General features: G+C 37.4%; 1 protein-coding gene across 10 annotated transcripts in view; it reads right to left on the bottom strand.

Moving 5' to 3' along the window:
* Window positions 1-25,652, bottom strand: part of PDS5B (PDS5 cohesin associated factor B) — a 187,140-nt gene that overhangs the window by 139,592 nt on the left and 21,896 nt on the right. For 4 of the 10 annotated variants that reach the window (XM_063697255.1, XM_055360562.2, XM_055360564.2 and 1 more), the window contains exon 1: window positions 4,049-4,127. The exons of the other annotated variants lie outside the window; for them this stretch is intronic. The gene's annotated coding sequence lies outside the window, so the exon portion shown is untranslated. Of the gene's footprint in view, window positions 1-4,048; window positions 4,128-25,652 lie in introns of those variants that run through there. 10 annotated transcript variants of the gene reach the window in all.

The raw sequence follows: 25,652 nt of genomic DNA, 5'->3' as shown, positions 1-25,652 counted from the left end.
GTACAACCGTTAATTCTACCTCATTAAAAGTAACACAGTATCCATAAAGATAAACAAATATTCAACAAATCTGCTTACAAAGTTATGTACCTAGTAAATAAAATATTTATGAGTAAACTGGGGGAGGGGTTATAAGAAAAATTAGGATGTCAAGTCCACCAAAAAGTTTAATTTGATAAGTTTCTCAATAAATTTCCCTATAATGGGGAAAACTTAACAAAATCATTATAGTACATAAACACTTGATATATTCCTGAAAGACATTAGTTTTGAGGGACTGCATATGGATTAATATTACTAAACCTAATCTAAATCTAGTCTCACTGATTACATCTACCTTATATGCTTCCTGGCTAAAATCAACAACTTTGTTTTGTGACAGTGTTGTCCAAACACGGATAGCTGGTTTTGTTTTTGTTTTCTTAAATAGTTTTATTAAGATAGAATTCACATACCAAATAATTCATCTTTTAGAGTGTACAATTCAATAGTTTTAGATCTAATACATTTTTTGTGTAAAATATATGTAACATAAAATCTACCATTTATAAATGTATAATTAAGTGACATTATTAATTATATTTACAATATTGTGCAACCACTACCATTTCCAAAACTTTTTCATCACCCAAAACAGAAAGAAACTTGTAACCATTAAGCAATAACATCCCATGCCCTCTTTTCCCCAGCCCCTGGTAACTTCTACTGTCTGTCTCTATAAATTTGCCTATCCCTAAGTGCCGCATGTAAGTAGAATCACAGTATTTGTCCTTTTCTGTCAAATTTCACTGAGTATATTTTCAGGTTCACCCTGTTACAGCACTTATCAGAGCTTAAATTCTAGTAGCTGGGACCACAGGCGCGCGCCACCACGCCTGGCTAATTTTTGTATTTTAGTAGAGACGGGGTTTCACCATGTTGGGCAGGATGGTCTCGATCTCCTGACCTCAAGACCCGCCCGCCTCAGCCTCCCAAAGTGCTGGGATTGCAGATGTGAGCCACCACGCCTGGCCCAGAGCTTCAATTATTTGTATGACTGAATATTATATGTATATACCACATTTTGTTTATCCATTCTTCTGCTGGTGGACACTTGGTTTCCATTCTTGGCTACTGTGAACAGTGCTGCAATAAACACTGCTGTACAAATACCCATTTGAGTCCCTGTTCAAATCTTTTCAGCATACAGCTAGCAGTGGAATTGCTAAGTTTATGGTAACTTTATGATTAGCTTTTTGAAGAACCACCAAACTGTTTCTCACAGCAGCAGCTAGCTACATCAGCAAATGAGGGCTCCAATTTTTCCACATCCTCTTCAACAGTTATTTTCTGGTTTTGTTTTTTTATAGCCATCCTAGTAGGTATGCAGTGTAACCTCATTATGTTTTTGATTTTCATTTTCCTAATGATTAATAGTGTTGAGTATCTTATGTGCTTACAGGTCATTTGTGTATCTTTGGAAAAATGTCTATTCAAGATCATTGCTCACTTTTAAATTAGGTTGTCTTTTTGTCATTGACCTGTAGTTCTTTATATATTCTGGACATTAAATCCTTGTTAAAGATATGACTTGCAAATATTTTCTTCTGTAGGTTGTGTGTTCATTTTCTTATGTCCTTTGATGCAGAAAAGTTTTTAATTTTTATAAAGTCCAATATATATTTTTTATTGTTTGTGCTAATAAATTCAGGTTCATAAAATTCTACTCCCATATTTTCTTCTAAAAGTATACAGGCTTAAATCTTATATTTACATCATTGATCATTTTGAGCTCATTTTTATCTACTATGTGAAGGAGAGGTCCAACTTAATTCTTTTGCATGTGGAAATCCAGTTGTCCCAGTGTCATCTGTTGAAGATATTCTTTCCCTCTTTGTTTTTAATAAGGATATCCTGATTCCTCCTCTAGAAATTTTGATTCAGGAGGTGTGGGGAGAAGCTTCAGATTCTGCCGTTTGTAAGGAATGTCTCAGACAATTCCTATGGTCAGACAAGTTTAGAAAACAGTTTAGAACACAACTTCAGGTGTTCAATTCGTATTGTAAAGAAGCCAAAGAACTTTTTTTTCCCTTAAATCCTGGCTTTGCCTTCAGATACATATTCCTGGCCTATACTATATCCAACTGACAACTTAGGTAAGAACTCCTAATTTTCACAAAAAACTGTCAACTTTACTGCACCTTTGATCTCTAAAACATTGGGCTCTGCCAAAACAATACAATCAAACTTGCCACAATACAGACTCAGATCATTCATTCTTTCAACAACAAATATTTATTGAGCACCTATTATATCCCAGGTACTGTTGACTGGGGAATATAACCGTAGGAGAAAGCCAAAGATTATTGTTCTCGTGGCATAGCTTATATTAAAGTTGAAGGAAAACAGACAACAAATGTCAATGTATGTGTTAGATAATGTGAAATGTTAAGAAAAATAGAGGCTGAGCGCCACGGCTCATGCCTGTAATCCTAACACTTTGGGAGGTCAAGGCAGGTGGACTGCTTGAGCCCAGGAGTTTGAGACCAGCCTGGGCAACACGGTGAAACGCCACCACTACAAAAAATACAAAAAAATTAGTCCCAACTAATTGGGAGGCTGAGGTGAGAGGATCACCTAAGCCTAGGGATGTCGAGGCTACAGTGAGCCACGATCCCACCACTGCACCCCAGCCCAAGCAACAGAGTGAGACTCCATCTCAAAAAAAAGAAAAAAGAAAAAAGAATAGAGATGGCCAGGTGTGGTGGCTCATGTAATCCCAACACTTTGGAAGGCCAAGGCAGGTGGATCACTTGAGACAGGAGTTCGAGACCAGCCTGGCCAACATGGTGAAACCCTGTCTCCACCAAAAAAAAAAAAATACAAAAATTATCCGGCCATGGTGGTGCATGCCTGTAATCTCAGCTACTCGGGAGGCTGAGGCAGGAGAATGACTTGAATCCGGGAGGCGGAGGTTACAGTGAGCCGAGATGGCACCACTGCACTCCAGCCTGGACAGAAGTGAGACTCCGTCTGAAAAAAAAAAAAAAGTAAGGAAGAGAGCTGTTTTAGCTTGCAAAGACTGGAAAGGACTCTATGACAAGGTGACATTTGAGTGGAAACCTGAAAAAGAATGATGATAAACCATGCAAATACCTGAGGGAAGAATACTCAAGACAGAGTGAGGCTCAGAGATTTTAACCTTGCACTATCTACTACCCAACTACTATCAAAGAAGACCAGAGAACAATTATATTTCTGAAGGATTTTTTAAAGAAATCCCATTCATCACTTCCTCTAGATCAGGGCTTCTCAACCTCAGCACTCTCACGTTTTTTGCCAAAAATTCTTTATTGCAAGTGGAGGTCAGGGTGCACCTGTGCATTGTACAATGTTCAGCAGCATCCCTGAGCTCTGCTCACTAGACATGAGGAGGGCATGCACACCATCACCATCCCCAGTTGTGACAACCAAAAATGTCTCCAGACATTGCCAAGTGTCCCCTGCAGGGCAAAATCACCCCACACTGAGAACTACTGCTCTAGGTCTGTTCTTACACTCAGATTCCACATAGGAAACCCATAAATGGTCTTCAGGAGGTCTATGAACCATCTATAGTCATCTAAAAGAGTATACAGAGTTTGCATGCATGTGATAATGTACATTCTTCTGGGGAGATGGAGCAGAGCTTGTGGTGTATTCTCTAACATCTATCGTCAAAAAAGAAAGTTAAGGAACACTGCTTCTAATATCTCAAGGATGTTGAAGAACAACACCTGGAAACTCCAAATTTGAGCTATACTTGTCTTGGCCCCTACATTCACTTTCAGTTAGTTGAATGCAATTGGGTATCTTCTTTCTTTTCTTTTTGGCTTTCATTAAGTAACCCATTAAAAGCCTATAAACTAGTCACTGAATTTGCTGAAAGATGTTTTTGGAAAATCATCAACTCTGATTTTATTATCATCCATATTTTTTAACAAATGAAGAAAACTGGGACAAGAGAAATTCGCTGATTTTGCCCAAGATCAGAAAGTTCCCAAATGGCAGAATTAGAACTACATCATACCTGCTTACATGGTTATATGGCTGGAAATGGACACAGAGGCACACTCAACTTCTTGGTTTATTTCAAAAATAAACTATAAAAGCCCTGTAAGCAAAGTACAAAACCAATAAATCAAAGGGCATAAGATGAATAAGAAATATCAACCATAAGATGAACATTGTCTAAGAGCTATTGAGGAGAAGTGAAGCTTTATGTGACATCTGCATCCTCGCTGAAACCTAATGGGTCAGTGAGTAATGTAATGGATAACTCTATCAAGGATAAACAGAGAAGTGAGTTTTAACCACCCCTTTTTATCCCTCAATGCAAGCCAAAGTACAATTCAAAGTACTTAAAGTATGATTCAGTAGAAAACATTCTACAAGAATTGTAGCCAACACAAGGTATCCAATGTAGCCAACACTCGGTATCCAAATATACAAGAAATGCAGCCAACACAAGGTATCCAAAAAGCCAGTGATCTCAATGTCTGGTTTGACCTAGAAAAAAAGGAAAAGGTTAAAAAAAAAAAATCGAACAACTCGGAGCAATGATTCTTCAAACTTATTTTAATCATGAAACAAACTTTTCTAACCAAAACATTATAACAATGTGCAATATATCAAATAGGTTAAAAGAGCGCTGCTCTGGCTGAATTGACTGATGGGTATTCCAATACCCCCAACTTCTCTTGTCAAGAAAGTTCACAGAGAAAAATTTGAAAACCGGTGATCTGTCAGATGTTATTGGAAATGTGAATTATTACAGCCTTTCTGAAAAGATTTGTGTTAATATCTATTGAATTTTAATGACACATTCCCTTCAACCCAGCAATACTTCTCTTCCAATTCTCACAGGAATAAAAATGTCAATATAAATGTACTAGAATATTTATCTTAGCACTGTTTAAAACAAGTGGAAAAAAAAATCTGACATCGAAAAGGGAACAACAGCTACATGAAGTGTGGTAAATCTTTACCATGGAATATTATGCAGTCATTACAAAGAAAAAAATATAACAGTGTTAGCCAATAATACTAATGTACTAATGAGTGGGAAAGGCATTATACTCAAGTGTGTATGTGTGTGCACACATGTGGGTTTAATAGTATTTTTGGTAAAATAAACACTACTATAACATACACCAAAAAAGTACCTATTGGGCAATAAAAAACACCAAAAAAATCTACATAATTAAATTAATGGGAAGTATAGAGCATAATTTTTTTTTTTCCTGAGATGGGAGTCTCTCTGTGTCGCCCAGACTGGAGTGCAGTGGCACGATCTCGGCTCACCCCAACCTCCACCTCCCAGGTTCAAGCAATTCTCCTTCCTCAGTCTCCCAAGTAGCTGGGATTACAGGCACCTGCCACCACATCCGGCTTGTATTTTTTGTAGAGATGGGGTTTCACCTTGGCCAGGGTGGTCTCGAACTCCTGACCTCAAGTGATCCACCCACCACAGCCTCCCAAAGTGCTAAGATTACAGGCGTGAGTCACCACACCTAGCCCAAAATTATTTGTATTATTATTGCAAATATGTAAAAATGGAATATAGAAATGATTTGAGCTTGGGATGGAAGAAAGGATACATCTCTTGTAGATATGTTATTTCAAAGTATTTGTAATAAAGTATTTTTTAAAAGCAATCCTTAAAGAAAGAAAACTAATAATCTAGAGGTATTATGGATTGCCTATCCTTCAAGGCTGTTCTCTATTAACATTTTTTTCCCTTAAAACTGAACTTTAAATAAAGATTGGGCAACAGATCTATTCTAGATTATATACTCTGGCAGGAGCCAAGAGAGTAAATATTCTGAAATGTCAAAAGTGCTTCTGCTTTTAACAAGAATACAATCATACAGTATCACCCTCTTTCCTCCTCCTTCTCCCCACTAACTTCTCTTTCTCTCCCTTCTTACTTTCTCCTCCACCTCCCACTGTAAGATCTCAAACGGTATGCAAGAATTCAATTAGATGACCCAACTCTCATCTCTATCCTCATCCCACCTTCCAGATCTAAAACTCTCAATTCTATTATCTTACTATATCATGTACTTGCAGTTTTTGGCAATCCTTAATACTTATCACACCAACAATATTAAATATAATCTGTTCTTTACAGATTAATGCAATTACTAATTTGCAAATTAATTTTTCTCTTTTTTCCTTCATTTTCCCAGGAAAACAAATCACAATGGAAAGAACTGCAATACAGAAAATGGTTCTGCTAGAAAAAAGATTTTTCTTTTCAACCCCCTTGCAAACATAAAAAAATTTAAAAACTTTCTTCCTAAAAAAGAGTAAAAAAAACCAAGGAAACGAACTACATATTTTTAAAGTACCATTCAGAAATAAATTATAAAGTATATACTGTCTTGTGCGATGCAAATAACTCAACAGAGCAGCTTTGTACAAATATCTATAGCTAATTCTACAAAGTTGACTCCATTTTCTCTTCCATAAAATGTAGATAGCATCCATCTGCTTAATTACTGTACAGACTGTAAAGCACTGCACCTGCAGTTACCAAACTGTAAAACAAGACATCTCAGAGTCCCCTATATATCACAGCAAATTCACAGGCACTGAGGGATATTTTAAGTTCTCAAGGAAAATACAGCTATTCTCAAGACCTGTCAGACACCAGGTAAGCTTACCAGCTCAAGGTAGTTCCACTTGAACATGAGATCATTGTTCTACCTTCTTTTTGAAGGTAATATATCTTTGAGAAGCTAGGTTTTGGGACAGCTGATGTGATAAAAAAGTACTAGATAGAAATCAATGGAAAACAGGAAACAAAGGTGGCAGTGTTCAATCTGATTCCAAGACTTAAGAACTTTGCATATGCCCAACAGGCACACACATCAGATCAGTAAGCATATGTCACTATTTAAGCATAAAAAGGGAATGTTTTTATTTGATTGAACATATAATTCTTAAACCATAAATACTTATTAGGCTACTTGTATCTAACTAAAACAGAACTGTTATGTATTCTATTTTGGCTCCACGAAAAAATGATGAGACACTAAGGACACCATGAACAGAACATTTGGGAATGTCTCACTGTACATTTATAAGAGATTCTCATAGATGTAAGTTGCACAATTGTACAATATCTTTACTCTTTCTTCACTGCAGACAAGGCAAAGAAAATAAAAAAAAAAACAGCAAAACTGAAAACATGTCAAAAATGAGTAGGATGGTGACAGGAGGCTCATCATCACATTTTGTTCTAGAAAAGCAGGAGGCAAAACTAAAGACTGACTACAATAATTAAAGAAGAAAAAATTCCCAAATGTTGCTTATTTAATGGTTTATTTAAAGACAAGGTCGAATTCAGCCTTAAAACCTTGATTATCTAACAATGGTTTTCCAATACACTTTAGCAGATGAGCCCTCTTTTCAAGCCAAATCTCCCCTAAATTCTAGTTACAAAATACAGAAAAAGCAAAGTTCTGTTTGTAGTTGAGGAGGAACATAGGACCACGGTCTGGCTTATCTCCCTCCATACCTGTAACTGCATTCACAGGGGCCTCTAGCACTTCAACAACTCAGTAGGGAAGGGATTATGGTGCCCCAGACCTTCAATTAGAGCAGCTCAGCTTTACAAAGCATCTCACTTGAATAATGGTCTGGGGCTGGGTGCAGTGGACCACGCCTGTAATCCCAGCACTTTGGGAGGCTGAGGCAGATAGATCACTCGGGGTCAGGAGTTCAAGACCAGACTGGCCAACATGGCAAAACCCCATTCCTACTAAAAACACAAAAATTAGCCAGGCGTTGGTAGTGCGTGCCTGTGATCCCAGCTACTCTGGAGGCTGAGGCACAAGAATCGCTTGAATCCAGGAGGCAGAGGCTGCAGTGAGCCAAGATCTTCCCCACTGCAATCCAGCCTGGGCAACAAAGCGAGATCCTGTCTCAAAAAAAAAAAAAAAAAAAAAAAGAATACTGGTCTGGGCTGCTTCACAGACTAAAAGCTAGGACAATGCATTTCAAACTTTTTTTTTTTTTTTATTGCAACACAACCCAGTATATAAATATGCTTGGGAAAAAAAAATGTCTCATTAAACAATATCCTTCTTGTGTGTACTTCATTCTGAGGTTTTCTACTTTAATTAAAACCTGATTTACAAACTCTAGCCTAAAAAATTATTCCAATGACTTCTCAAAATACCTGAAATTAATTAAAATAAAATGAAATTCCACTTATACATAAAACCCCATCAGGATAAATCAAGTACATCAGGAGACTCAAATAGTCCAAAAGAGGTGCACAAACTGAGAATCACAACAGGTTATGTAAAATTAAACATTAATACAGAAAAACACAAAAGAATTTTTTTTTTAATTTTTAGTGCTGTCACAATGAAATGTGCAGAGATTTGTATATGTAGAACTAAAATATGTTAGCCAGGCATGGTGGAGCACACCTGTAGTCCCAACTACTCAGGAGGCTGAGACGGGAGGATCATTTGAGCCCAGGAGTTCAAGGCTGCAGAGAGTTATGATCTCGCCACCTCACACCCTGTAGTCCCAGCTACTCAGAAGGCTCAGGTGGGAGGATCGCTTGAGCCCAGATGGTCAAGGCTGCAGTGAGCTGTGATCATGTCACTGTACTCCAGCCTGGGCTACAGAGTGAGATCTTGTCTCAAAATGAATGAATAAATGAATGAGAGAATGAATGAAAAGGAAAAGCTTAAAAACTGAACATCTTTTTCCAGTAATATATATATTAATACTGTATATCCTGAAAGGCCCAATAAATCCAGCAGAAAACTGTTATCACATTGCTGAGCTCAAAAAAGTAAGGAAAATCTACAAGAACCTACCGACATCCAACCTTCATTTCCACACTCACCATCTGTCTCTTATCTGCACAAAAAAAGGGTAAATTGAAACCTGAACAGTAAGTAGTATGCACTTGGAGATGCAAAAGGGCAAATGTGCATATTAGCATTTGCCCTTTTGCCAATTGAGCTTGGACTCTAGAAAGTTCCCAGGTAGATGACAAATCCTATTTCTCAGTAGAAGCAATTTCTCAGTAGAAGCAAACTGAAATCTTCTGTGGATTTAAAAAATTCCTCAATTTAGGCACCCAAATTTTCCACATACCAAGCTCAACAAAACATGAGTCCTTCCCAAGAACCAACAAACACATAAGAAAACCAAACACCAAGAGTGATTCACGCCCCAATAAATTCAGATATTGAAATCTCATTGCCAAAATACAAAATATGAATGTTTAAACTTTTAAAAATGAAATCACAAAATCAGCAAGCAACAAGAGGCTGCTGAAAATAACAAGAGACTGAACAGTAATAAATACTTTAATGAAAAGTAACTGTTGATTTCAAAACCTCAATGGACAGGTCAAGCAGATTAAACACGACTAGTTTTACAAAAACCAGTAACTGAAGAAACTACCCAAAATGCAGGGCCAAGAGACAAACAGATGAAAATTTTTTAATGAAATTAGGAGATGCTAGAGGACAAAAAGACAACTTTGATATCTTAGTAAAAGAAAATAAAGAAAAAGAAACTCTAAACATGAAAGCAAAATATAAATACATAATAGCATGTATAATTTGGGGGATAAAAGGGAGAATAAAATGCTAGGCAACATCAACATGGAAGTTGGAAGGGGAGTGTTGACCAGATTGGTAAAAGGGCCTTTGTGTCAATTTTGCAAAGAGCTAAGGAATTAAGTATACAAGGCAAAATTTCAAGTGTAACAATTTTTTTTTTTTTTAAAAAAGGAATAGCTTGGCCAACATGGTGAAACCCCATCTCTACTAAAAACACAAAAATCAGCTGGGCGTGGTGGCACACGCCTGTCTTCCCAGCTACTCAGGAGGCTAAGGCAGGAGAATCACTTGAACCCAGGAGGTGGAGGTTGCAGTGAGCCAAGATCACGCCACTGCACTCCAGCCTGGCGAGAGAGCCAGACTCTGTCTCAACAACAACAACAAAGCAAAAAAAAAGGAAGAAATAGATTATAAACTGTAATTTCCCTAACAGAAAGAAAAAAGAAATGGATTGTGGAAAAATGAAAGTAACTAAACTTTTTTTAAAAGTAAAAAAAATGCAAGCAAAGAAAAGGGAAAAATAGGGCAAAAAGAAAATGAAATTTATAACAATCAGAAAGGTGGGTATGAAACCTGCCTTGCGAAATTATAACAGTGAGAGAAATCTAACATAACTGACTCCATCTTGCTTCTAACCTCACAAGCTAATTGCCTTTGCTTATTCCTATACATAGGTCAGGCTAACGATGTTACTATGTTTATAGTTTAACTTTAAAGCAAGGAGGATAATAGTCCCTTCCCAAGACTAATCCACCCCTCCTTGTTGAGGGACTAAAACCGACTTTGTATAACGAACACAAGGCCACAAGCTTAGACTTATGGTAGGGGCCTCAATTCTACTAAGATATAAGGATAAACAGTAACCAGTCATTGTCCCCTAGCCCCCTTTTTTATAATTACTTGCTGATCAGGAATCATGTAGCCAGTGGTCACAAGATATGTAACTTCTCCAATTACTCTTATAGATAACATCACTACTATGAAACCTAAAACTAGTGTTTGAGATATTTTTCAGACTTTGAATTCTGTTCTACCAACTGATGCCACACAGGGCTGGTGACCCATACCAAGAAAATGACTAAACTGGTCCTGTAACCCTCACCCAGGAACTGATTCAGCACACGAAAACAGTTGACATCCCTGTGATTTCATTTCCAACCAAACCAATCAGCAGAACTCGTTCCCTAGACCCCTGCCTGCCTGCTAAACCACCCTTAAAAACCCTAGTCTCCAAATTCTTGGCAAGGCACATTTAAGAACTATCTCCCATTCCCCTGACTCAGCTGCCCTGCGACTAAACTCGTTCTCTGCTGCAATACCTGTTGCCTCAGTGTATTGGTTTTTTCTGTAAAGCAGGCAAGAACCTGAATGGGCTGTAACAGGCACCTACATTCTCATCAGACCAAACAAATTTTTAAAAACAAAGAATTTTAACACATACAGAAGCCATCACAAAATGATTAAAAGATTCAAATTATCAGAAAAAAATTAATTTATATCAGCTATTAAACAATATGAAAATAATAAAAACTGATAGACCTGGAGGGACAAACCAACATGTCCACCGGCACAGTACAAGTTTTAACACATCTTTTCCACTACTGATAGATTATATACTAGAAAAACTAGTAAAGACATAAGAAGACTTAAGGTAATTAACAAGTACGTTTTGTTGGTCATTTATAGAGCTTTGTACCCTTACACAGTCTTTTCAAGCACACATATAACATTTACAAAAACTAATGACAATCTGGTACTTAACCCATGTCTCAACAAATTAAAAATAATCCAAATCTCACCCACATTTTCCCGACTAAAATGTAATCAAGTCAGTAAAAAAAAAAAAAAAAAAAAAAAAGAAAAAGAAAGAAAGTCATTTCCATATGTTAGGAAATGTAAAAACACTCAAATAATTATAATTGAATAGTAAAGAAAATAATACATATAAAACTTGTAGGAATTAGGAAAAGTGGTATAGAAAGGGAAATTTATAGCCTTAAATGTTTGTACTGAAAAGAAGAAAGTTTAATACAAATAAGCTAAGCATCAAACTTAAGCCAGGAAAAGAAATGAAGAATAAAATGAGAATGAAATCAAAGAACAGAGAAAGAAGATAAAAAAGAGTGGAAATTAGTTAATTAAATAAGAGAATGCATCTAAATAGCCCAAAATTAGCAGGTCTCTGGTGACGCTGATCAAGAATAGAAAAAAAAAGATTAACATTAGGGGAAAAAAATGAGATGTTAAATACAGAGATTAAAAGAAATATTGAAAGAATGATAGATAAAGAATAGTTCAAACCAGAGACTGGCAAACTTTTTCTTAAAAGACCAGACAGTAAATGTTTTTGGCTTGGGGCTCATACCTTCTGTCATAACTACTCATCTCTGCATTTATAGCACTAAAGCAACCAGACAATATGATTAGGTGTGGCTATATTCCAGCAAGATTTTATTTAGAAAAAGAGGCAGGCAGCCTGTGACAGGCCATAGTTTGCTGAGTCCTGCTTTATGCCAATAAATTTGCTATTTTAGATGATATTTCCTAGAAAAAAAAGTAATTAACAAAAAATTATTCAAGAAGAAATTTAAAACCTGAATAGAGCAGTAATCATTAAAGAAACTAAGTTAAAATATTCCCAAAAAGAAACATCAGGCTTGATGAGCTGTTCCAAATTTTGGAAGAACTGTCTCCATCTTACACAAACGATTCCAGAACACAGAAACAAAGAGAATACTTTCCACCTTCTCCTCTTTTTTTCGAGACAGGGTCTTGCTCTGTCGCCCAGGCTGGAGCGCAGTGGCAAAATATTGGCTCACTGCAACCTCTGCCTCCCAGGCTCAAGCAATCATCCCACCTCAGCCTCCAGAGTAGCTGGGTTTGCTACAGGAACACACCACCACACCCAGCCAATTTTTTTATTTTTTGTAGGGACAAAATTTTGCCATATTGCCCAGGCTGCTCTCAAACTCCTGAGCTCAAGTGATCTGTCTGCCTTGGCCTCCCAGAGTGCTGGGATTACAGGCGTGAGCCACCGCACCCAGCCATTCCATCTCTTTCAATGAAACAAGTATAAGTTTGACATGAAAACTCATAAACATACATACACAGATTAGCCAGATAACTTCAGCAATGTATTTAAAAAGACAACTCTACCACAGCACTAACAGAATTTTCCACAATAATGGAAATGTTCTGTAATTTCTGTTTTTCCATTATAGCCATAACCACAATTAGCACTTGAAATGTGGCTAGTGGTTACTATGTTGGCCAGTGTAGCTATATCCCAACCAAGCTTGGTTTACTCTAATAATGCAAGGTTGGTTTATTATCAGAAAAATTTATTATTCACCACATCACCAGACAGAAAGAAGAAAACTATGTCAACAAATGTAGAAATCAATACCCATTTGTTAAAAATAACAATAAAAAGAAAAGCTTTACCTGACAAAGGTTATCTACCCAAAACTAACAACACCATTCTTCATGTTGAAACACATCAAGCATTTCCTCTAAAGCTACAAACAATCAGAACCCCATTATCACTACCACTTTTTTTTTTTTTGAGACGGAGTCTCGCTCTGTCGCCCAGGCTGGAGTGCAGTGGTGCAATCTCGGCTCACTGTAAGCTCCGCCTCCTGGGTTCACGCCATTCTCCCGCCTCAGCCTGCCAAGTAGCTGCTGGGACTACAGGCACCTGCCACCACACCCAGCTAATCTTTTGTATTTTTAGTAGAGATGGGGTTTCACCATTTACAGAATGGTCTCGATCTCCTGACCTCGTGATCCGCCCGCCTCGGCCTCCCAAAGTGCTGGGATTACAGGCGTGAGCCACCGTGCTATCACTACCACTTTTTAACAGTTACCAAAGGACCCTGGCCAGCATACTAAGAAAAGAAAAAGAAATCAACAACATAAGGATTGGAAAGAAACCACAGTCTCATTATTTGCAGGTGATAGTACTGTCTATACAGAAACTCAAAAAATTAGTATTGTGAACATTAAAACTTAGCAAGGTGGACCAAAAAAATCTGTTTCATTTCCATATACCAGCCAAAGCAGCTGAAAATGTAATTTTAAACAAAAAGGTTTATTATAAGATACATTTTAAAAATCTAACCAAGGCCGGGTGCATTGGCTCATGACTGTAATCCTAGCACTTTGGGAGGCCGAGGCGGGTGGATCACCTGAGGTCAGAAGTTAGAAACCAGCCTGGCCAACATAGTGAAACCCTGTCTCTACTAAAAATACAAAAATTAGCTGGGCGTGGTTGCGGGCCCCTGTAATCCCAGCTACTAGGGAGGCTGAAGCAGGAGAATCACTTGAACCCAGGAGGCAAAGGTTATAGTGAGCCAAGACCGCACCATTGCACTCCAGCCTAGAGGACAAGAGCAAAACTCCATCTCAAATAAAATAAAGTGTTTAACCAAAGATGTCTCAGACCTATGTGGAGAAAATTATTACATTTGGGGGGCCACGTAATGTTTCAGTCAACAACAAACCATATATAATGGTGGTCTCATAAGATTATAATAGAGCTGGAAAATTCCTATCATCTTGTGACATCATAAACCATCATGATATCATACTTTATTTTTTGAAATAAATTTAACATAGCCTAATTGTACAGTGTTTATAAAATCTACAGTAGTGTACAGTAATGTTCTAGGCCTTCACATTCGCTCACCACTCACTCACTGCATCACCCAGAGAAATTTCTAGTCCTGCAAGTTCTATTCATGGTAAGTGCTCTACCTTTTTTATCCATCATATTTTTACTGTACCTTTTGTATGTTTAGATATGCAAATACCATTGTGTTACAATTGCCTATGATATTCAGAACAGTAACATGCCGTACAGATTTGTGGCCTAGGAGCAACAGGCTACACCGTATAGCCTATGTACACCCTGCCATGTTCACATAGTGAAGAAATTGCCTAACAAAGCATTTCTCAGAATGTACCCCTGTTGTTAAGTGACACGTAACTCTACTATGTCTATATCATAAAGATGCTCAATATCATAAAGATGTCAACTCTCCCCCAACAGGGTACCTCAAAGACCTTACCACCAAATTTTTAAATCATTTGGACATGCAAACAGCCAAACAACTTCTGAAATACAGGGTAGGGGTATTTGCCCTGCCAGACAGTAAGACTTGTATAAAGCTATAATAATTAAGGAAGTGTGGTATGACGGTGAAGATAGACAATTAGGCTGCAAAACAGAATTGAGTCCAGAAACAGACTCACACGAATATGGAAACTTGATGATGAGAGTTCGTTCTGCACATCACTGCAGAAAAGATGGACTCTAAAAAATGAGGTTGTGACAACTATCCATATGGCAAAAAGTAAGTATCAATCCCTGTTCCACTACTGGTCGGGAAAAAAGAAAAAAGCAACCCCAGTGGACTGAGATGAAAGACAAAGCTTTAAAGCAGGAAACTATTTTAATTACCCAAGTTTGAAGAGATGACTTCTTAAACAAAAGTAAATATAAATAACTACATGAATGCCCATATAAACCATAAAAGATCTTACTACATTAAGACTGTTTTTCACAAGACACCAAAAAAAGTAAATTAACTTCAACAAAGGAGAAACGAGGGAGAAGGTACGTGAGGGATATGCTCCAAGACCACCAGTGGATGCCCAAAACATATAGTACTGAACCCTATATACACATTTTTTTTTCTACACAGTAATGGGCCAGTAGTATTACACTGGACGGGTAACTGGACAAACGAATAATTCACATCCTGGACAGGATGGAGCAGAATAGCAAGTGATTTCATCATACCACTCAGAACAGTGGGCACCTTAAAACAGCAATTGTTTAATTATAACAATTTTCCATTTAGTATTTTCAGACCATGGTTGACCACTGGTAACTGAAATCACTGAAAGCAAAACCTCGGGTAGGACCATTGTATCTGTAACTCACAAAACTGATTTTTTTTTAAAGTTAGTGAATTCAAGTTAGTAGAATGTGTCCCCTCCAAAATTCTGGTGTTGAAACTTAACAACCAATGTTATAGTAGTATTGAGAGGCTGGGGCCTGAGTGCTTAGGCCACGAGGGCTCCTCCCTTATGAACAGGATTAGGCCCTTAAAAAAGCAGCTCCTGGCAGCCAGCGTTTGGCTATCTGGCCCTTCCGCCTTCCTTCCACCATATGAGAACACAGCATTATTCACCTCTGGAGGATGCAGCCCTTACCAGACTACACAATCTGCTAATGCCTTCATCTTGGACTTCCCAGCCTCCAGAACTGTGAGAAATAAATTTCTGCTCTTTATAAAAAATTACCTGGCCTTAGGTATTTTGTTATAGCAGCACCACAAGACTAAGTTAGTAATCAGAATATATAAAGAACATACATAATGATGAAAAACACAACCCAACAGTAAGATTAGCAGCACACTGCAAAAGAAGAAATATCCAATAAACACTTGACATGTTGTACCCCTCTCATTTGTAATAAGAGGAATACAAATTAGGACCACATTGAGGATTTTACACCCACTGAATTAGCAAAAACTGAAACAGGTAATGCCATTATTAAGCCAGATAACAGCAAGGGAAACAGAAATGCCACAGCTGGTTTAAACTACTCTTCTTTGACCCTTAGGGTTCACAGGGACCAGCCTCCTCTGAACCAAACGGGCCCTGAATACCTGTAAAAAATCTTGAGTTATATGTGCAAGAAACAAGTGGGAGAATAGCTACTGAATAAAAACAGCATTTGCCACAGTGGTCTCTTCCTTTCCAATATTTACATATCTTATTTATGTCATATTGTTCTGTTCCCAAGATATCCAAAACAATATATCTGTGTTGTAGATATGTATGTGGCTGCCTCTCCCACAATCATTACACCTCTCTCTCTGATAATGTAACTACAATAAAATTTAGGGAAGTACTAACAAGCAACTCTGTAAGTAGGTGCTAACTGGTGGCCAAGACAGGATAATTTCATCGCCCTAGATTATATTAAATAAATGGCTTAGGATAAAACAGATTTAAGCTGATTGAGATACGGCAATTCTTCTAGCCAAGGTTATTTATTCAGAGGTGGTCTGACCGTAGCTCAGAATTTTGGATGAGACACATAATATGGACATGATTTCACTGTCTCACTACTGGGAGAGCTCTCTTTTGCATAAGAGTTCTCTACGCAAAGACTGTCAACATCAGAGAAACTATTAATAGATGAATTACATTAATAGGTAAAAGAAGAAAATGCACAGGATCATCTAAATTAAACTGTTTATTATTCCTGACTTTAATCCCTTAGAGAAAATCAGGAAGAGAAGGAAAATTCTTTACTATGATAAATACTACTTTTCAGAAATAAACAGTAAACTTACAAACACTAGGGCATTTCCACTAAGACAACTGAAAAATGAGAGTGTTCGCAATATGTTAGGATTCTTGAATTGTTAAGGAACAAAATTTGCAGTTCAACTACCTTAAACAAATTTTTTTTTAAAAGGCTATATTGTCTCAGGTAAATAAATAATCCCAAGGTAGAGAAGGCTTCAGCATGGTTCCAACAGTGTTCTTGGCCCCATTTCTGTCCAATTCCCTTGGATTAGAAATCAGACAATGGCAACTCGGGCTACATTTTCTTTTATTTATATGCAGACATAGGCATAATAGCAAAATACTGAAAATACCTACATGTCCTTCAATAGAAAAGTTATATATTTCTTGGTAACATCATAAAATGGTGAAGTATTTTATGTGCTGGCTCAAAATCCAAAATGCATCACTAAATTGAAAAGGCAAAATAGTATCCATAGTATGATCCCATTCGTGTTTTTAAAGTATAAAAAAATTTTAAAGAGATGGGAGGGGCCAGGCGCAGTGGCTCACTCCTGTAATCCCAGCATTTTGGGAGGCCAAGGCAGGTGGATCACCTGAGGCCAGGAGTTCGAGACCAGCCTGGCCAACATAGTGAAACCCTGTCTCTACTAAAAATACAAAAAATTAGCTGGGTGTGGTGGCGGGTGCCCGTAATCCCAGCTACTAGGGAGGCTGGGGCAGGAGAATCGCTTGAACCCAGGAGGCAGAGTTTGCAGTGAGCCAAGATCACGCCATTGCACTCCAGCCTGGGCACCAAGAGCAAAATTCCATCTCAAAAAAAAAAAAAGAGAGAGAGGAGGAAAAATATCACTTCTAGCTTAGCATCTTGATGTATTTCCAGAACCCAACATATAGCTATGTTTCATAGTATCAAGGAAGTCTTTGACTTTAGGCAAGAATTTAGACACTATAAAAAAATTTCAATATTCTGAAAACAAAAGTCTACTCTGGATTGATGAATTATTGCACTAATCACATAATAAAGATTAAAACTAAAATTCACAGAGCACCTATTACCAGGGACTATGTAAGTTACTTATATGTAATTTCTATGATTTATATTTCCAGCAACCATGAGATATTTTATATCCGTGCTTATTAAGAGAAGCAACATGTCCAGAGCTCACATGGTGAAAATACTTGTATTTGATACAGCTGGAATTTAATTCCAGATGTAATTCCAAAATTCACACACTCTTCATTACACCATGATGACTAGAAGTTCAATAAGTGTCTCTAAAGGGTACAGACTTTCTCTTCACTCATTATAAAAACGTCACAACTAAAAATTATAGAAAAGGCAAAATATAATAAAGTACAATCAATCCCAGTAGGAGCCATCTATTCTTGATGATTCAATACACATGCTTTATATAATAAATTATGATAGCACATTTCACTTTTGTATACCAGGAATCTTCCTAATCACTCTATCAAAATTCTGATTCCCACAAATCTCAATTCAGCTTTGGATAATATAATTTTTCAATTGATGAAAAACTATCTCATGAGTAACTGAAAATAATGTATAAGAATTTAATGACAAAAGTACCAGGAGTATCCCTGCTTACTCTACTACGTGCAACAAGATAGACAAACCTCATAAACATGATGCTGAACAAAATAAGTCAGATACAACAAACTATATATAGATATGAGTCAATTTATATCAAGTTATAAAATAGACAAAACATGCTATCACAAAATCAGGATAGTGGCTACCCTTGGGGTAATAATAATTGATAGGGGGCACAACGGAGGTGGTTCTGTGGTGTCGGTGATGTTGTCTCTTGATCTGAATACTGGTTACATAAGCATGTAAAAATTCACAAACCTGTCCACTTATAAACTTGTGTTTACTTTGTACACACATCAAGAAAAAGTTACAAAAGGGACAAACTCAACTAAGCTCAATCAATCTCTACTGGAGAACTTTAAATAATAATAGTCTCAGAGAAATATTCACAAGACTTCCAACAGGATTAAGAGGAAGATACAAGAAAATCAGTCACATGAGTAGGTACAGTGGAAAGAACCTGATATTTGGAGTCAACAGCCAAAATGTTTTGACTTGAGCCACTGTCATCTTAGACAGCTCACTCAACCATTTTGAACGTTTTTACGTTCGTAAAATAAACCTGGCAATAAGTAATATCTACTTCGCCTGGTTCATACATCATAAGAAATTATTAGATAAATATTTGAGACAGATGAGTAAACTATTGAAAATCCAATGTGGACCAGGCCCAGTGGCTCACACCTGTAATCCCAGCACTTTGGGAGGCCAAGGCAGGCAGCTCACTTGAGGTCAGGAGTTCACGGCCAGCCTGGTCAACATGGTGAAACCCCTTCTCTACTAAAAATACAAAAATTAGCCAGGCATGGTTGCAGGTGCCTATAATCCCAGCTACTCTAGAGGCCGAGGCATGAGAATTGCCTGAACCTGGGAGGCGGAGGTTGCAGTGAGCTGAGATCACACCACTGCACTCCAGCCTGGGTGACAGAGTAAGACTCCGTCTCAAAAAAAAAAAAAAAAATTCCAATGTGAATAATGTGAATCCCAGCTGATTTTCTTGCCAAAACGGATAAGCTCATCCTAAAATTCACATGGAAATTCAAGGAACCCAAAATAGGCAAATGAAACTTGAGAAAAAATTGAAAGTTGGAGGGCTCACAATTCCCAATTTCATAACTTACCCCAAAGCTACATTAACTAAGACAGTACAGCACTGGCACAATGAGATATACACCAATGGAACAGAACAGACAGCCTAGAAATAAACTCTCATATTTACAATCAATTGATTTTCCAAGGATGCCAAGCCAATTTAATGGGAAAAGAACAGTCTTTTCAACAAACGGTGACAGAACAGGTTATCAACATGCAAAAGAATGAATGTGCACGCCTACTTCATACCATATACAAAAATTAACTCAAAACAGACCAAAGACCTAAATATAAGAGCTAAAACTATAATATTCTTAGAGGCAAAAACAGAGATTTAAATCCTTACAACCCTAGATTAGACAGCATTTTCTTACATATGACACCAAAAGCATAAATAACATAGCAAAAATGGGTTAAACAGACATGATTAAAACTTACAACTTTTGTGCTTCAGAAGCTACCATCAACAAAGTAAAAAGACAATTCACAGAATGGGAGAACATTCATACACATCATATATATGATAAGGCACTTGTATCTAGAATATATAAAGCTTTATTACAACTGAATAGTAAAAAGATGACCCAATTTAAAAATGGGCAAAGGATCTCAATAGACAGTTTTCCAAAGAAGATACACAAATAGCCAATATACAAATAAAAAGATGCTCAGCATCATTAATCATCAGGAAATGTAAATTAAAACCACAATGTGATACCAGTTTACACCCACTGCAATGACTATAATAAAAATGACAGACAATAAGAAGTATGGGCAAAAACATGGAAAAACTGAAACACTCATGCACTGCTGGAGGGAATGTAAGATGATGCAGTAGCTCTGGAAAACAGTCTGGCTTTTCCTCAAATGGTTAAACGTGGAACTACCATGTGATCCAGCAATTCTACTCCTATGTTTATACCCAAGAGAAAGAACATATGTCCAAACACAAACTTGTACACAAATCTTCAAACAGCATTATTTATAATAGCTGAAAAATGGAAATAACCCAAATGCTCATCAAACTGATAAGCAAAATGTAATACAGCCATAAAATGAAATATTTGGTAATAAGAAAAAATGAAGTACTGATACATGCTAAAACATCAGTGAACTTTGGAAAACTGCACTGAATGAATGCCACTAGTTACAAAACACCGTATGATTTCATTAATACGCAATGTTCAGAATAGGCAAAACTACAGACAAAAAGTCAGTCAGTGGATGCCTAAGGTTGAGGGGTGTTTTAGTCGATTTTGTCCTGTTGTAACAGAATACCACAGTCTGGGTAGTTCATAATGAATGGAAATTTATTTGGTTGACAATTATGGAGACTGGAAAGTCCAAGATTGAGGGGCCAGCATCTAATGAGGGTCTTCTTACTGCCACATAATACGGCGGAAGGCATCACATGGGCAAAAGAAAGAGAAAAGGGCCTCCCCTTTTATAACGAATCCACTCCTGTGATAACTAACCCATTTCCGCAATAGCAGCATTAATCCATTCACTCAACCCTCAGGATCTAATCATCTCAAATTAGGCCCCACCTCCCAACACTGCTGAATGAGGATCAAGTTCCCAACACATGAACTTTGGGGAACCGTTCAAACCATAGCAGAGGGCATTGGCTAAGAGGTGCAGGGTTTCTTTTGAGGGTTTCTAAAATTGATTGTGGTGATGGATGTACAACTCTGTCAATATACTAAACCACCGAGCTGTTCAGCTTTTAAATTAGTTAACTATACGATATGTAAATTATACCTAAATAAAATTGTTCTTAAAAAAAACAATGTGGGCCGGGCATGGTGGCTCACGTCTGTAATCCCAGCACTTTGGGAGGCTGAGGTGAGTGGATCACCTGAGGTCAGGGGTTCGAGACCAGCCTGACCAACATGGTGAAATCCCGTCTCTACTAAAAATACAAAAAAATTAGCTGGACTTGGGTGATAAATGCTATAATAAAGGCATATACCAATACAGGTAAAGATTCCAGGTGTCTGAATACATGTGCACTGAGGTAAGGAAAACTCCCTGAGAAATTACACCAGTTAAATCTTTAAAAAGATGCACAGTCTCCTGAGGGATGGCCTACGTGAAGGAAAAAAAAAAAAAGATGCACAGTCTGAAAGTCTGCCAACAGAACAAACCCAGGCAGATTTCATATGAAATTAAAAGTACTGAATATGAGAGTATTCAATAGTTTCATATAGCCAGAACTCAGAAATTCTGTTGAAAAGTAAAGATTCTGCTGGAGAGGGAAGCAGAGACAGATGTATCAGGAACCCTGAATGATCAAACTTATTTTTTCTTGCAGACAATGGGAAGTTAACAAAAAGGGGGGCGGGGGCAGTGAGAACCAGGCACAGTGGCTCATACTTGTAATCCCAGCACTTTGGGAGGCTGAGATGGAAGGATCGCTTGAGCCCAGGAGTTCAAGAACAGCCTGGGCAACAAGGTAAAACCCCGTATCTACAAAAAATACAAAAAATTAGCAGGGAGTGGTGGCACGCACCTGTAGTCCCAGCTACTCAGGAGGCTGAGGCAGGAAGATCACTAGAGCCCAGGAGGCAGAGGCTGCAGTGAGCCAAGATCATGCCACTGGACTCCAGTCTGGGCAACAGAACAAGACCCAGTCTCCAAAAAAAAAAAAAAAAAGTTTTAACCAAAGTAATAAAATGATCAAATGTCTTTCACAGAAACTGTTTTAACAATTACTGAAGGATGGAGTAGAAAAAGACAAGACTGGAATTGGGAGACCAGTTAGGAGGCTACTACACTAATGAATGAAAAAATAATAATAAGGACCTTAACTAAACCGAAAGCAACAGGCATAGAGAAGAGAACGGTTTGGGATAATATAAGAAGTAAATTTAGTGACTAATTGAAGAAAGAAGAAAAGAAATCAGTGAATGAAAATGAGAAATGAGGTAAAACATCAGGTGCTGATTTGGGAGTAACATATAAGGGAAGCCATGGAAATGAATGACTATGCAGAAAACGCTTAGAAAGGAGGTTGAAAAACAAAAAAGACAAAATCCTGTGGGATAGTTTTTCTCCAAACTGAAATGCCCCTATTTGTGATCAAGTCACATAAGTAAAATTCATAATTATTATATTTGGGAACTTAAACCATAAAGATTAATACTACTTTATGAAAAAAAAAAGATGGATCTAAAAAGGAAAGTGATAATTTCAGCCTCACTTAAACTTTTCAATAAAAAAGGTTTTAAAAGGTTTGAACTAAAGGCAGCATGGTATAATACTAAGAGGAGAGGAATAACACTGAGTACCTACCCAGTGCTCAAAATTCTAACCACTTAATGCGTATTAATTCATTTCATCCTCACCAAGAACTCTGAGGTAAGTAATCTCTTTCCTAGAGAGTGAGGCACAAAGAGGTTAAATCATTCACTCAAGGATGAACAACTACTAAGGGGAGAGCCAGGACTCAAACACAGTGAAGTTCCAGAGTCCACATTTTTAACCACTATATATCTCTCAAAGGAAAAAATTAGATTTTTAAAGCAAAAAAAAAAAAAAAATTTTGGGTTCAAATGTTGGATCTACTACTAACATTAGCACATTGGTAACTTTTAAGCAACTCTATCCATCTCAAGTGTAAGAAGGAAAAGATCACAGTATTACAGGATTATTATGAACATTTGGTTAGGAATGCAAAATATCAGAGTAACTGTTAGTGTTACTAACAATCATACTTAACATTTATTGAGTACTTACTGGAATACACCAAGACATTACACCTTAAGCACTTTACACAGGGTATTTTATCTAATCCTCAAAACTGTCTTTCAGAGAATATCATTAGAATTAGAACTCAATCGCTAACAGCAACCTGTCCCTTAACTTATTATGCACTTTCTTATTTATACGTCTTCAACATTTTTGTATTTGGCTCCCTTAACTTCCCAAGTATTACCTATACGTACCTACATTGATTTGTATTAACTCACTGTCACTCTCAACTGATGATCTAATCCACTGATACATAAGACACACCACATCATCTGCCAGCTTATATGCATCTATGCCCATATACTCTACCATCTCTTCATGTTACAAGAAATTCTCAGTGCTCTTAAATAAGCCAACTCTTACACTAGTTAGTCAATCTTTTCCTACTGCAGGACATTGCTCCAGCAATTCTATCATCTCTTTCCTGCCTCCATCAACTTTTTTCCTCTACTAAATTTTATTGCCATTAGCATAAAAAGGTGTTCCCATTTCTTTTGTTTTTTTTTTCTTTTTTTCTTCCCATCCCCACAATTTTAGCCTCTGCTAGAGATCTCAGTTCCCAAGGAAGGAATGTTTCCACCAACGGATGCAGCAATGGTTCCATTACTGTAAGCTGAGACTGCCACCCAGCCACTTTGGACTCTTCATGACCAACAAAAGATGAAGATTACAGAACTGACTAGAGTGACTGATCTCACTATCAAGGGGAAACTGGGTTGCTACTACACAAGGGGGCTAAGAAAAAGTATGTCTGGAATGTAGGAGTTCCTCTGGGACACCACTTACTATTTCCATGGACTATGGTTAAACTCAGTGGAAACAATCCAGGCAAGACTGCTAATGGTCCAGAATTACAGAATAAATGAATGAAAGCAAGCAAGCAAGCTTGGTTCACCCCACCAGGCAAGAAACCACAACCAACTGAGTTGTTAGCCAAAGACAGAGGGAACATGGAATGGCAGTGGAAGAAGGTAATTGCAGGTAACAACTAAAAGCACATAACTTGATGCAGAAGTAAGAACTCTAATAAGTATTTTCCTCTTAATGTAAAAAAAATCTGTATACAATTAACCAATTTATTCTTTTCTCACCTTTTCTACAACAATCTAATAGTAGCTAGCCTCATATTTCAGTATTTAAATTAAATACAAAATGTGACTTAGGTAAAAGAAAAATTAATCCAACAATGGATAAAGGGATTTGGAGCCTCTCTTAAGGAGAGGATTTATGTGTTATTTGAACTAAGGATAGTTGCATTATGCACAGCAAAAGTACAATTTTCCAACCACCTTTATTTGCAAATTAAATATGATTAAAAGAGGTGTGTATGACAAGAGGGTGAACTGTGATGGCTTTGTATTGTATCAACCTAGCTAGGTAGCAACTACCCTTCTCTAAATTCTTTTCCATGAATGGGTGTGAGTTAGGGTTCACCTCAAAAGAAATTTCCATGAAATTTAGAAGACAAAAGTGAAGCAGTAGCCACGTTTGTGTTCAGTAGGTCAACATAAGATAAGCACTGCCACTTTCTCACATGTTGTCACAGATCTTTTGGTTCACCTTCGGTGGCATAGGGTAGCAACTGGGCTCACAGCTCCTCCAGTGCCTATCAAATCTCGTTCTCCAACTTCTCCAAATAATCCTGGGACCAGTTTGTGTGCAGTTCCATGGTAAAGTGTGCCATATCTACTGCCCACATCATCAAAGTTGCAGGTTCAGAAGCAGTGAGACAACAATGCAGGTTCAAGTTTGAGCTTATGGGTCAGCTCACTTCCATGATTTCCAAATCTCTGTAGGTTCCAGTTTAACCATGATCTCCCCCACTTCATGTCTATCGTCCCTTCCCAACTGCCAGCCCTAACAACTTCAAGTCTAGCACCAGACTCAGAAGCACACAAACGCTTCCTACAATTGGTTAAAAATATATATATATCAATCACTGTAATAAATCTCTTAAACACAATAATTTTACTTCTTTAATCAAACCCTAGCTGATAGAGATGGAAATGTAATTTAGGGTTAGACTACTATAGAAAGGGGCGAATATGTCCACCTGTCTCCTCTCTACCTCATATAACCCCAACTAAATTTTTGCAACTTTTTAAAAGTCAGTTGGGGTTATATCAGGTAGAGAAGAAGCAGGTGAACATATTCAGCCCTTTTGTGGTAATCATGCACTGGCTTTCCTTCCATCAGCAAAAATACTTAAGAATTTAACTGAAGATCCCTCTTCAAGATGGCCAAAT

The sequence above is a fragment of the Gorilla gorilla genome, chromosome 14 (genome assembly GCF_029281585.2).
Source record: "Gorilla gorilla gorilla isolate KB3781 chromosome 14, NHGRI_mGorGor1-v2.1_pri, whole genome shotgun sequence".
NCBI classification, from domain to species: domain Eukaryota; kingdom Metazoa; phylum Chordata; class Mammalia; order Primates; family Hominidae; genus Gorilla; species Gorilla gorilla.
This window is presented reverse-complemented; position numbering and strand designations above follow the sequence as displayed.